The following is a 14,645-nucleotide window of genomic DNA, read 5'->3' on the forward strand; positions in this document are numbered from 1 at the left end:
AGGTCCCTGGCTGGGATTTGAACCAGCAACCTTCTTACTGTGAGGCAACAGTTCTACTGAGTCACTATGCCGCCCTAAATCATATACATAAAACATTAAAAAAAAATTTAAATAACAGGCTTATTTTATCAACCTGCTTCACATCCTTTATAAATTTCGACATTTAACCATCCTCCCTCAACCTTTCACCTCGTGTTTCCCAATCGTTCTCCACTTCAGTATATTGTAGTCCTGTAGTCTGAATGCAGTTATGTTGTTGGGGGGTTTAAAGGAAAGTACCTACCACCCACACTGAAATGTACACTGTGATGGTGGTAATCCTGCGTTCTGTGAACCATGTGGAAGCTATTGCTCTGTAATCTGTTGTAATTGTGTTGTATTTGTGAGCGAGCTGGACTACATTACCTCCTTCATTACCCCAGTGTGTGTGTGTGTGTGTGTGTGTACGTGTGTGCGTGCATAGATGTGTGAGTTAGAAAAAGCACACAAAGGGCATAAAACAGAAGGGAAAGATATAAATGTATTACAAAAATGAAGAAAAACTGATCATAAACATTACTAAACACAATTAGTTCCCCTTAAATACTTGTTCAGAACTAACACCCTATGAGGTATATCTTTTGTGGTGTGATAAACAAAAAACACAAGAAATCCTTCAAATGCATACATAAATACACACATACACAGCATGTTTACACAAAATGAACTGATGATTGTTGGAACGCTGGACCTAAATACGTAATAAGACACTTGTTTCTGTGTAATTTATTTGTAAATAAGCTCAAACTAGCCATGAAATATGTTGTATTTCTTTAAAACGGTTTAAGCTTAGCTCTATTTTTTTTTTGTTGTTTTGTTTTGTTTATGTATTTATTATTGTTCACCATCATGAAAGGTGTGGATTGCTTGTGTCTGTGTTTATGTGTGCACATGTCTTTTGAAAATATTTCATGAACTACTGGATGGATTTTAATAGAACTATCCGAAAGCAATCATCAGATGTACATCTACAAACTTTTAGAAAAAAGAAGAAAAAAACTAAACACCTGACTCAAGATGTCCACCACAGCTGACCAGCACTGGCAGACATAAAAATGGATATACAGTAACTCCGTTGATTTTACAGATATGGAGCTAAAAAAAATTGATATACGAGCTGAGTCATCTTCAAAACATACTCTAAAAGCTATCAGATCACTCCTTTGAGGAATGCTAGTATATTTTACAAATACACGGTCAGTTATTGAACATGGTGATTATCCACATTTAAAAGCTACATTTGATACATTTAAACTCTTACCCATTACTTTTCATGTATTTCTGCAGACAAAAGGGCTGACAAACACATAAACAAATGGCATAAACAAATAACCCTAACCCTAACCCTAAGAAAAATAGATAAAAGAGCTGACTTAAACTTTCAGAATTAAAATCAAGCTTTATTGGCCATGCATGCCCACACATACAAGGAATTTAGTTTTGGTTACAGTGACTCGCAGTGCTCATAAAATTATCCCCCACACGCAGTACAGCAACTAACCTGGGCATGAGGCTGGGCAATGATTTTAAACTTGATGCACAGATTTAATCATTGATCAAGTCCAGATTTTATCGCTTGAGACAAGACTGGCCAAGGTCAGACCGTTTCTCTCCTGGCATCATTTTGAGATTTTAATCCATGCTTTCATTACAACATGTCCAGACTATAGAGAAACAATTCTGTGTACATACTGGAGCTATTAAGTCTTCTATAGTGCCTCTCACATTTGGAGTACCTCAGGGATCTATACTTGGCACCGTTCTATTTTCCTTTTATTTACTCCCTCTGAGATATATTCTCTGGGAATATGGTGTTACTTTTCATTTTGATGCTGATGACAGCCAAATTTAGGTTCATTAAAACAAGACAAACTGTACTCCGTGAACCAACTCTTGAAATAACTAACAAAGTCCATGCTCGATAATCCAGGTATACAACTCTTGAAATGTATGGCAGAAGTCAGATGGACTTATGAATGTCACAGAATGTTTTGCATTTTAATGAGGAAAAGAACAAGGTCTTGTTGGTTAAGTCCAGTGATGGTTCCAAATGGTTTAACACAACATCTGACTGAGATCTTACCTTAAAAATAAATAAATAAATGAATAAAGCACATCTTTAAAACTTTACATTGTGCATGACTAATATAAAAAAAAACTGGGTACAGTACAGCAGTCGTCCAGTAGTGACAAAAAGACATGGACAAGTGAGAGGACTCTGCAGACATCCTATTTACAAAGTTAAAATATTGGGGATTTAGTGTTTAGTTCAACTATTCAGGAGATTAACGGCAAGAAGGAAAAACTTCTCTGTAGCCTAGTTGTCCTGATCCTCAGTCGACTAAAATTACTAAATTCACTACTCACTACAGTATTGTGGGAAAAACTGTGTAAACATAGCAGCTTCATAAATATTTAAGTCATTAATAAATAGAATAACAGAAAAGTCACTTTTCTAACTGGTAGTGCTTTAAACAGAAACTATAGCAAGTGGCTGGTAGTGCAGCTGAAAATATGCACAAACTTTTTCTTAAAAAAAAAAATGAAAAAAGCCCTGTCATGTCCTCTTTGGCCTGAGAGTTGACATCCTGAGTAAATCCAGTGTAAAAACCTCCCAGTGGCTTCGCTCACTGAACTGCTCACTACTTTGCTGTGCCAATGGAGCTCTGATCAATGCGCTGAGTTACTGGCTACACACTCACCAACATCCATCTTCAGGAAAAAGCAGAAGAGAAAAATTAAGATGGAAACATCCAGAAAGAAGTAAGGCCAGAGAAAAGAGGATTCTCGGATGGAAAAACGTCCAATCTCTCAGCACCCAGCAGAGCGAAGTGAATAGGCAAGGCAGTCTCATAGAGGAGTTGATGAATGATTGAGCTAACACCTCCTCCAATAGCCTTCCTATCACCTTCCTTTTCTACACATATCCTCACTCCCTCTGCTTATTTATTTGCTTCCTCCGAGCAGCGTGGGACCAGAAAGGAGAGGTGATGAATGAAGTGAAAAGTCATGCAGGGAAAGAAGCAGCATTTGGACTCTAAATGTGTGTGTTTCGCTTCAGTACTCGTGAAAATCAATGTTTGGCTTTTCAAGATGTGACATATTTGCAAACTGACATAACTCAAACCTGTTTACGTTGTTAAATTGTTCTGCAAGTTTAATGATGAGATGAGAACAAACTGTAACCAAAAGTTGCCAAATGCCAGAGTATCAACGAGTACATTAAGATTCAGTTCCTCAAACTCTTCCAAGAAAAGTCTAACTGCACTGATGTCAGTGGGAAAGACCCAAACTTTTCTCCCAAAACAGTCTAAAACTACTTGTGGTCTTCCAATGATATTAACTTTGTTCTATTAAAAAAGAACAGGAACCAAAATAGAGCTGCTGAAGAAACTAAACTGTGCAATCTTGTACTCTTGGCAGTTAAATAAAGTTTTAACACTCAGATACTAGCAATAACATCATTGTAAGAGGGTGAGAGTTGAATACGGAGACCTCCGCCCCTGTTAAACGATGGACAGGTTCTCTTCACAAAGATGGCTTCCTTTGCTCCTCTCTCAAATCAACGTTCCTCTATATCAATAAAAATGTCATCACAATGTCATCACTGTATGTTTCTATACAATGGTGAAATTAGTCTCTGCATTTAACCCATCCACCACCAGGTGATGCAGTGGGCAGCTACTGAGGGCGCCTGGGGGGCATTTTGGGGGTGAGGTGTGCTGCCCAGAGACACCATGCGGTATGCAGTGACCGGGGATTGAACCTGGGACTTTTGGGTCCCAAGTCGGCTGCCCTGCCTCTACACCATCTCGGCCCCCATACAAGAATGCCAAATTTAAAATATCTGGCGTCTGTACTCATCCCTTTAGTTGGCAGCTCAGAACACCACATACAGAACACCATGGACTTTGTGGATAAGGTGAGGGATGTCATCATGGAGACTGATGAAACAATGGCCTCTTTTGATGTACGTCACTCTTTACATGTATTCCTGTTGATGAAAGTTAAAATCAGACACCACTCTGAGCAGCAGGACCACACTTTCCGCAGAGCAACCGTGCCAACTATTGAAACTGTGCTTGAGGTCAATATGGGGGGCAAAATTATAGGCAGAAACTTGGGTGTGCTATGGGGTCCCCAGTTTTTCCTATTGTTGCCATCCTGTACGTGGAGGAGGTAGAAAAGAGAGCCTTGACGTCCTTTTCAGAGACACCACCAAGTCATTGGTTCAGTTCAGGTATGTTGATGACACCTGGGTTAAAATTAAATCTCAGGAAGTCCAACATTTCACTGATCACATCACCTCCTTTGATAAATATATAAAGTTCACACGAGAAGATGTAAAAGATGACAGGTTGGCTTTCTTGGACTGTGAGGTCTCAGTTTCGGATAGAGGACATTTGCAAACTGAGATGTACTGCAAACCCACCCACAGAGATCAGTACTTGAGGTTTGACTCCCATCACCCACTGGAGTACAAGTTAGGAGTCATTAGGACTCTGTACCACAGAGCACACAGCGTCTCCACTAATTCAGGAGCCAAAGAGAAGGATAAATCCCATAAAAGACGGGCCCTAGGGCAATATGGATATCCTAACTTGGCATTCCGGAAAGCAGAGAATAAATCCAAACAAGGCTCCAGTCAGGTGAAAAGGAGGAACCCAAACCCAGACCAGAGGTCGTTCCGTATGTTGCGGGGATTTCAGAGAAACAGAGAAGTTTATTTTCTAAGCATAACGTCCCAGTGGCTTTTAAACCCCAAAATACATTACGGCAAAGACTGGTTCATCCCAAAGATCCAGTCCCCCGGCACAAACAGAGTAATATTGTGTATGCTGTTCAGTGTCAGGAGGGCTGTGATCAGTCTTACATCGGGGAAACTAAACAGCCACTGGCCAAAAGGATGGCCCAGCACAGAAGATCAACATCATCAGGCCAGAACTCTGCGGTCTACACTCATCTCCAGGCCAGTGGTCACTCTTTCAATGATGAAGATGTGCACATCCTGGATAGAGAGGAACGATAGTTTGAGAGAGGAGTAAAGGAGGCCATCTTTGTGAAGAGAAACCGTCCATCATTAAACAGGGGTGGAGGCCTCTGTGTTCAACTGTCACCTTCTTACAATGATGTTATTGCAAGTATCACTCAGCCCCCTGTGAATAGTAAACAGCCATCAGGGCACTAAAAATCAATTGTTAAGCTGATGGTTTGAGTGAGAGAGTGAATGGTTGTTTGTCTCGTTTGTCTCTATGTGGCCCTGTGATGGACTTGCAACCCATCCAGGGTGTACCCCGCCCCTCGCACTGTGATTGCCGGACATGGGCACCGGCGACCCCCCATGACCCAAAATGGAATAAACGGGTAAAGATAATGGATGGATGGATGGATGGATGGATGGATGGATGGATGGATGGATGGATGGATGGATGGATGGATGGATGGATGGACTTCTTTCAATTCTAACCTCTATAAAGACTATTTTCACAATTCCAACTTCTAATAATAATAATAATGTAATGTCATCACAATGTCAGCACTGTATGGTTCCATAAAATGGCGAAATTAGTCTCTGCATTTAACCCATCCACCACCAGGTGGTGCAGTGGGCAGCTACTGAAAGCGCCTACCCAGTAATGGGGATAGCTAACCAAAAAGTTAGCTTTGCTAACTGCTAATTCGCAAGCTAAAAAATTTGCTTAGCTAACACTGAACCGCTAAACAGATTTTTTTTTTTTTGTGGAAGCTAACGCTAAACCACTAACTTTTATCATACACCGCTGTAACTGACACTGTAAGACTGTCTGTAATATGACAACATTGTAAGTGAACACAACTCAAAACAGATCATAAATCACAGGTGAAGCATCCATGTCCCGTTCAGAGGTGAGCTTTCAGAAATTAATCAGTTCCATCAGAACCAAGAGGCAGAACAGAACTTTGCTGTGCTGAAGCAGCGTGATGCGTCATTTACTGTGTGTCATTTACTATAATGAATTCTCACTTTAGCTATCCTCTTTGTGGTTAACTACTTTTATAAACTAACTACAAAGTTGCTGTGTGTCATCGTCAATATTCTCTCAGTAATAAATCTGTTTGCATTAAAGAAAAAATGTATGAAATGTGTGAGAGTGTCACGTCCCAGAGACAGTGTGAGCGTTGCAAAGCATGCTGGGTAGGAATTGTGTGCCATGTTTTTGTCTGTTTATGATGTTTCTGAGTGTGAAAATGGGTTTTCATGTTATTTTCCTGTTTTGGTTTATTCTGGCATTTACTGTATGTTAAAGTCTGTTATTGGCTGTAAACTGACACCAAGAGTCAGAGTCTGTTTGCCATAGATATGGGGGGGGGGGGGGGGGGGGGGTTGCATTGCAAGTGTGGTGACATCACCAGGTGGTACTTAGCTTTACTTAACTCTGCATAACATTGCATAGCTCTGTGGAAAATTGTCATAGAAAAAGATAAATATCAAACTTGAGTGTACTGGACTTCATTTTAGCGGGAGCTAATTCCTCCAAATGGTTTTCAAAGCTAGCAAAAAAGCTAATCCGCTAAATGGAAAATAAGTTTCATTATTGGTGGATTAGTGGAACGGTGCCCACCAATGCTACTACCTTATTGCAAACTTTATTTATTTATTGTGCAATGCATCACAAAGTGTGTGCGCACAAGTGTGAGGGGAGGTAAGTGAGTTTTATCTTTATCTGTATGTTGTCAGGATCTAGAGTTTTTGTGTTTAACTTGTGCTTTTGCTATTCAATTCATTTTGTGTTTGGGGCACTTGTCATATTGCTCTTTGTGTTTTCATGTGAAATTTTCAATTTCTGTTCAGTTCATCTCTTTTGTCCCATCACCTTCTTTCCCTCTGTCAATAATTTTCCACAATCACTCTGTTCCTTAAGCCCCCAGTATACTCCCGCGTACGTCCATACGCGGAGGTACGCACGTACGTACGCGGAGGTACGAGCATACCCCCCAGGGCATGTCCGTGCAAAGCTCAGTTTTTATAAAATAAACTGCCCAGCGACGGACTGTTTTGTATGCGACACCAATGTCTTAAATTCCCCTTCTTCATCCATGATCTGGCCTTTTCTTTTGTTTTTTTGCCAAGAGGCAAGTGATCTCTTCCTCCTCCATTGATGCCATGACTGAAATGATAACAAATGAAGGAATATGTCACGAGCAAATTAAACTCAGGTCCACCGTGGCTGCAGGAGGGTCTGGAGATTTCCTGGTGGGCTGATGTGTGGGCTGCAGAGCCAGCGCTCCCTGTTTTTTTTTATTATTTTTTTATAACTTTTTCTTAACAACATATAAACACAGAACACCGCTGCAAGTGAGGCTGCCAGCGCTCGTTTTTTTTTTTTAAACCTGTCAATCAATCCAGTAGGCGTGTCAGCAAATGACCAATCGCCGACCTCAATTTGTCCCGAAGGTAAACGCCCCTTGTCTGTGAAGCTGCTCTGCAGCTTCTCAGGGTGGATGCTCGAGTATGGAGTCTGAACCCTCTGCGTACAGTATATGCGTACTTACGCGTGAACGGATGTATGCGGGAGTATACTGGAGGCTTTCCCACTCCCACCTGTTTACTGTTGTCATTTTACCCAGGTGTCTCCACTCTACTCATCAGCTCTAGTCTATTTATAATCTGGTTTGATTCTCATCCAGCAATTCACTGTTGTGCTCCGTGCCCTGTCAGGTTCCACTCTGTATCATTTTTTATTAATTGGTTTGCATTTCTGCTGCCACAATAACTTAAATAATACTTTTATTATTTACTATTATTTTTGTTTTGTTTTGTTTTGTTCGAGTTACTTGTTTTAGTCATCATTCTTGTGTCTGACGTCTTCCAATTGTGGCATGCATAAATGTATGCAGGTGATTTGTTAAGTTGGAACATCTATGAAAATTAAAATATACATTACAACACGTCTTAATGTTAATTAAAAATGTGCTGGCTATACAGTTATGTCGATCCGTTTATCAGTGCATTTCTTGTCGACCTAAAACTAAGTGAATATCGTTTATCACATAATTGTGATGTTGGTTGCACTGGGCCAGAGTACTAAACATTAAATTAGAGCTTGGAAAAGTTTAACTGACCTCCCATCAAAGATATTCTGCGATGCTGTAGAGGCTCCAGTTGATCCCACACCTCCCCCTGCTCTCATACAATGAGCAAAGATATTCTGCTTAACAGCAAATGAAGTCGGCCTCAAAGAAAAGATGCCATTTTCACTCAACATTAACACTGTTAGTCATGACTGTGAATAAGAATCAAAACAAACTAAAGTGTCTGTGAGAGGGGAAACTTTCCTCAGTGTCTGATTTAATTTGAGTCTTACTTAACAAGTTGAGCATCAAACACCGAATAAGGGAGGTGGGCGGCAGGCGATGCATCGCAGAGAGATGACAACAGACGCTGAGAGGGAGGGAAGAAGAAGAAGAGAACGACTTCAGACTCCATCAGTCTGAAAATAGAGCAGGTTTTTTTCTCTTTTTGTTTGTTTCATCCGATGGAGAGAGGTGTCGATAATTAGGCTCTGTAAGGTGGAGTGGGTAGTGTGTGTGTGTGTGTGTGTGTGTGTGTTTGGGGTGGGGGGAGATTGCGTGCAGTGTTCCTGCTGGTATGTGCTGAGCATATTGTAAATGCAGTGCTAATAGTTGTTGGTGTGTGACAGCTATAAATGGCCCTTTAGTTCTTTTCTCAGCATTACACCGACACACACCTCTATTTCTACTCTCCTCACACACACAGGACTTAGATAAAGTAAAGGATCTTCATTTTCATGTTTGTCGAATTAATTAGACTCAATACCAACACACAAGAGTTTTTATTTCAAGGGAGTGAGTCTGAGAGCAAGATGCTCGAAAGCAAATAGTAGCTCAGGAATTTCAACTGTAAGTGAGAACACCGGATTAACAGACCTGCAAAATATATATATATATATATATATATATATATATATATATATATATATATATATATATATATATATAAATAACAGGGTATTTATTGTTGTGTGTATTATAAATGAAAATAAGCTGTTGTAACAAAACTCTCAGAAGATTTGAAAAAGATCATTTGCCATCCAGACAAACTTGTAATTTATAATAAATGCAAACTAGATTTAGTGTTAATTTTTTTGCGTGTCTGAGTTTTAGATTCAAAATCAGACAGAGACCAGAAGGCTAACCACTAAGCCATTAAGGATGATTCCTTGACATTTATTTTTACTTTTGTCCCACGTTGTACATTTTATCATCTTTCCCAATCATCTGTCTCCCGGTAGTTGAAGCACTGCCCAAAAACTCACAAACTCTTGACAAATGGATGAAATAACTATTTAGTGAAATTGTCACCATTATATGTTCTCATGCAATGATGACATTTGTACACTACAAGTGCCCCATCACACATGAGATACACCCAAGTGGAGCAGCAGGTAGCTGTGTAAACGCAGGTGTCTTGCTCAAGGACATGCATGGTGAGGAGTCAAACCTGTGACTTTCTGGTCCCAAGTGGACTGCCCTCTCTGCCACAGTCATTCCTTTAATTGTTCATTTTGACATGCACATGCAAACTAAGCCAAAATTTCATCTTGTGATGGCATTACTAACTTTCTGACATGAATTCCCTTCTTGTTTATGGGACTTCTGAAATTATAAACCTTCCAAGTTAAGTATGGTGTCATCGGCATGAAATTGGAAGTGAATTGGCATTCTCATCTCTATCGGTAACCAAAATGTGCAAGGCAGGCATTAAAACAAATGTGCTGCAGCTGCCTCTTCTCTTCCCTCAGCATCGTGACCCGAATCACTGAAACTCTGAAGCTGAGAGGACGACGACTTTCCAGTGGGGAATTTCCCATTTTCAATTTGAGTCCAATCATATGCAATGTTGCCTGGTAACTGAAATAACAAAAAGGCCAGCAGATATAATCTGTTATAGAACATCTTGAAAAGCCAGATCCAAGACAGGCATGATCAGATTAATGCAACCGATTATCACAGATTAACAATCTCACCAACACTTGTAAATATTTTACATCTGAAGTCCTGAACTGAAAAGGTACAGTATATGAAACAATATGACTGTACATTCTCAAATATTACAGCCCCAAGTATATCATTTTTTTTTTGTTGTTGTTGCTGTTTTTCATTTACAGTTTTTTGCTCAGAGTGAGCACATAAGCACTTCTAGCATTATGTTCAGAAAGAAAAATGAAATAAAAACAAATTAAACAACCTTATCACCCCTTCATTTTAGTAGAAGATGCAAACACTCAATTTTCCCAAGCATAATCAAAGTTTTATTTTAATTTTTTGTAGAACACATAATTAATTAATCAAAGTGGGAAAAAGTTGTCTACTTTGGTTCTAGAAACAAGTGCGTTTTGTTAAAGTTTTCCAGTGTTGGCTGTAAAATGTGAAGATTAATTAGCAGAAACTCATCTACAGTACCTTTACAAAATCAGGATATAAGGAATTTTGCTTATTTCAAGTGAGCTAGCGGGTGTAAGCCAAATGGCAAAACAGTTACAAGATTTTAGATGAATGATTAAAAATTAGTACACAAAACTGTAAAGCACAAGCAGATCTGTATTTAAAATTATAAAATGAGATGAAATAAATTACAAGCTTTTTGTAGACGTGGGCAACTGTCATAAACCAGAGGCCGGATCGCAAACAACAACAACAACCACTGAGAGGGTTAAAAGATTTATTGTGAAATAAAGTAAAACTCTGGAGTAGGTCCGGTTCTGGGCTGGTTCCGATCTTCTGATTGGTAGTTCGAGATTGGGTAGTGTTGTAGTGGCGGGCTGCCAGTAGAAGTAGAACTGATGTTAAGGTCCACTGGAACGGAGTCCAACAGGCTTGCAACTAAAAGATAAAGGTTAGTAGATGCAGGGGGAAAAAGACTAATTGGGGAAATGAATCTGTGGGAATCAGATTCAGGGGTAAGGATAAGTCCGTGATACAGAATGAGCTTGACCTTTAATCCGTGATCCAAAAAACAGTCAGAAGGGAAAGGCAGAGTTCATACCGTGAAGTCAGTTGTTCAGCAGAAGTATCCAGTACGTGATCCAAAGAGAGAGTCAAAAAACAAGAGCATGAGTCGGTACCTGATCAGATGAGCAAAAGCAGACGAGGGCTGAGGCAAAAGCGTGGTCGTGGTCAAGGCAAGGGTCATGAACGTGATGAGTCAATCAATGGAATGCTGGAAAGTCTACTGCTGATGAGACAGGATAGAGAATCTGGCCCAGACTGAGAGGAATGAGTGAGCTTAAGTACTGACTGGACCAGGTGGTGGAGCTGTGGGATAATGAGCGGTGACAGGTGACATGAGTTGAGTAATTACTGAGTGTGCAGCATGACAGAGGAGCTGACAGAGAGCAGAGCTATGACAGGCAACATGAAAAACATTTATGAAACATTTCAATTCGACAAGCAATCAAAATTGAGTGGAAAAAAAAAACATATTGACATATTTATTGAAATCAATATGAAATTAATGATGACACTCAAACTGGCCAGTTCAATTTATGATTTTTTTTTCACGAGTCAGGTCCTCAATGCCACCTGTCAATCAACCAGTACAGTATTTTCTGCCATACACGTATCACTGCCCTACAAGTTGCATCAGTCCAAATATGTCTAAAGTGGAAAAATCCATAAATACGTTGCTTTGCCATATAAGTTGCATCTGTTATGTGTCACCACTGACGAGTCGTGTTTGTTACGCGTCACTGCTGACCACTCGGAAATTTGGACCGGTGTTGTGCCAAAAATCGATTGACTGCCAAATGGTGGCCACAGGAATGTACATGGGAGGATTTTAGCAAGAATTTAACAAGATTAACACTTAAAAAAAAATTTTTGTTTGCTCGAAATTATAGCAAAGGTGTGTCTCAGTCTAACTTTTCCTTAATAAATGCACTTTGACGGTCAAATAGTAAATGAATGATATATGGACTTTACTTATATACCGCCTTTCTATCTTATCAAGATACTCAAAGTACTTTACAATCTGTGTGAGCCCTCGTTTACACATTCATACAGCACTCTACTAGATCTTTACAATGAATCAGCAGTGCTTTATCATATTCAAACTCTGATGGGACACACATTGGAGGCAATGAGGGGTTCAGTGTCTTGCCCAGAGACACTTGGGCATGTGACTGCTGGTGGAATCAAACCCCCAACTTTTGCATTTGAGGACAACTGTTTTAACCACTCAGCCACAGCTGCCCTAATCAAATCAGCTGCATTTTCAAAAGTATTTGCTGCTTCGGTGCTCCGGGAGCGCACAGAGGGATGAAATCAGGAAAAAGGAACGCTGTGCGTTTCTTCGAAATTTAACAAGATAAGCACCTAAAACAATTATTTGTTAGCTCAACATTATAATAAAGGTGTGTCTTAGTTGAACTTTTACTTAATAAATAAAATTCAGTGGTCAAATTAGCTGCATTTCATCAGGGCGGCGCAGCAAAATGAAACTGATTTGACGATTACTCCAGGAGAGCTGGACAAAAGTGGCAGGCTATAGCAAGCCGATTGTGTCATTAATAGCCACTTTTACCTATTACATGGCGCAACAGCATGCCATACTACTCGAGTGCCATCTAGTGGCTGAAAATGGTAGTGTTTAATATTTTCAGTCCGAATGAATGAAAACGGTCATATCTCAGACAAAAATTGGTTTATAAATATGGGACATATCCATAAATACGTTGCTTCAGTATATAAGTCGCAGAGCATGTAATTTATGCAAATAAACATGACTTATAGGCTGAAAAATACAGTACGCTCGTCAGCAACTGACCAATCGTCAACCAGAATTTGTCCCGAAGGTAAACGCCCCTTACCTGCAGGAGCAACATCCTCTTTTCCTCCAACAATGTTGTCAGGGTTTTGCTTTACAAACGCTTTGCAGTCATAGTTAAAATAAAGGTCAATGCTTAAAGCTAGCTGTGCTTTATTTTGTGTGTTTTGTATGTAGATATTTGTTTTCTGGTTGCATAAGTTTAATCTTTATTTGTTATGATCCTTTAAAAGTTCTATTTGTGACTGAGCTTCTCGTTTACGGCCATACCACCCTGAACACGTCTGATCTCAGAAGCCAAGCAGGTTTGGGCATGGTTAGTACTTAGATGGGAGACCGCCTGGGAATGCCAGGTGCTGTCAAGCCAAGAGCCTTTGTCAGTACTGGGGGCTAAGCACCCCCTACAGGTCAGATCCTAGAATCGCCCCTGGGTCTCAAGTTTTCAAAACACCGTATGGAACAAGGTCTGAAAGCTCAATAAAAGGGTTAAATGATGTCATCTGGACTGTTTCTGTGGAGCGATCTGTAAAAATATCTTCTAACCTACTTTAAAGCACAGTGTAGGGAGTATCATCATTTGTAACAAATTTGTTTTCACAGGATGACTGTCAGTAACAAATACAAAAACTAAAGTGCCAAACCATAAAACGAAGATGAACCCAACAAAACATTTGTTTATATGACAAAATGATGCAATAAGCTTACTTTATACCACATTTAAAATGAATTAATTTTCATGCACTCAGATCAGTGAAAATCTTATAAAAGCGTTGTGAGATCTAAGGGACCTGTCATTTATAAATAATAGATTTATACCAGAATGAATTGGAAGAAAAACATTATAAGCCAATAATAGGGCATTCCAAAACTAAAAATAAAAAAAGCTACACAAGCTGTAAAAGGTCAGCTAAAAATGAACGCCTCACTTGAAGCTATACTTAAAATTGTTGCTCGGCTCCCAAATAAAATGTACTCATTTGTCCTGAGGGAGGGCTTGTTTCCCATAGTTAGCTGTTAAGAGAGACAGGTGACGCTGCCATGAGATGGGGTGTTGATTTGTCTGATGCTGGTCACACATACGAAGCAGAAAACAGCCTCGGTTTGTTTATACCTTCATTTGTCTCCTATTTTTACATCCAGTTTCCCTCAGAGTTTTTTATGAGCTGCAGGTGCTGCTGTGTGGGTTCACAGGAACACCATCCTGTCTAAGTTTAACAGTTCCCAAGCCCAGAGAGCTATCTGTGGTTAATTGTCTGACATTTATTACACTTGTGGGCAACACGCTGGTGTGTGGAGCAGAATTACTGTAGTTCACTTTTCTCTGTGGCATGAGCAGTCGTTTGGACTGCTGCTAATCTGAAATGACCTGTGTGTCATGCCTATAGCCATACCCGCTGCTGAGACTCAGCTGTGTGTGTGTGTGTGTGTGGGGGGGGGTCCCAAGCAGTAATCAGGTCGTAAACACCATCAGGTTGTATTTTCTCTGGTAGACTTTACGGAAACAAAAAAGAAAGAGGAAAGAAGCAGTTAAAGTTTGGTAAGCTCTGTCAGCTCTTGTTCAGTCATCAGAAAAGCAATATATATATATATTTATTTATTTATTTATTGGTGTGGGGGGGGGGGGCAGAGTAAGGTAAGAGGAAGGTGGGAAACATATAACATATACTTAAACTAGTGTTTGACAGAATGCTACAGCTGTGTGCCATGACAGACGGTTAAAGTTTAACACTATGACAGTAAATAAAAATTATTAGACTGAGTCTATGGGGGGGGGGGGGGG

The 14,645-nt window shown here is 39.9% G+C and overlaps 1 protein-coding gene and 1 pseudogene across 1 annotated transcript in view; one reads left to right on the forward strand and one right to left on the reverse strand.

Annotated features, from left to right (window-relative positions):
• The window catches only part of LOC119420857 (clathrin interactor 1), a 218,685-nt gene that overhangs the window by 32,832 nt on the left and 171,208 nt on the right, over positions 1–14,645 (reverse strand). The gene's annotated exons all lie outside the window — the stretch shown is intronic.
• Positions 13,122–13,230, forward strand: LOC119420905 (annotated as a pseudogene).

Source organism: Nematolebias whitei, chromosome 14 (assembly GCF_014905685.2).
Source record: "Nematolebias whitei isolate Nwh7 chromosome 14, NemWhi1, whole genome shotgun sequence".
Taxonomy (NCBI): Eukaryota; Metazoa; Chordata; class Actinopteri; order Cyprinodontiformes; family Rivulidae; genus Nematolebias; species Nematolebias whitei.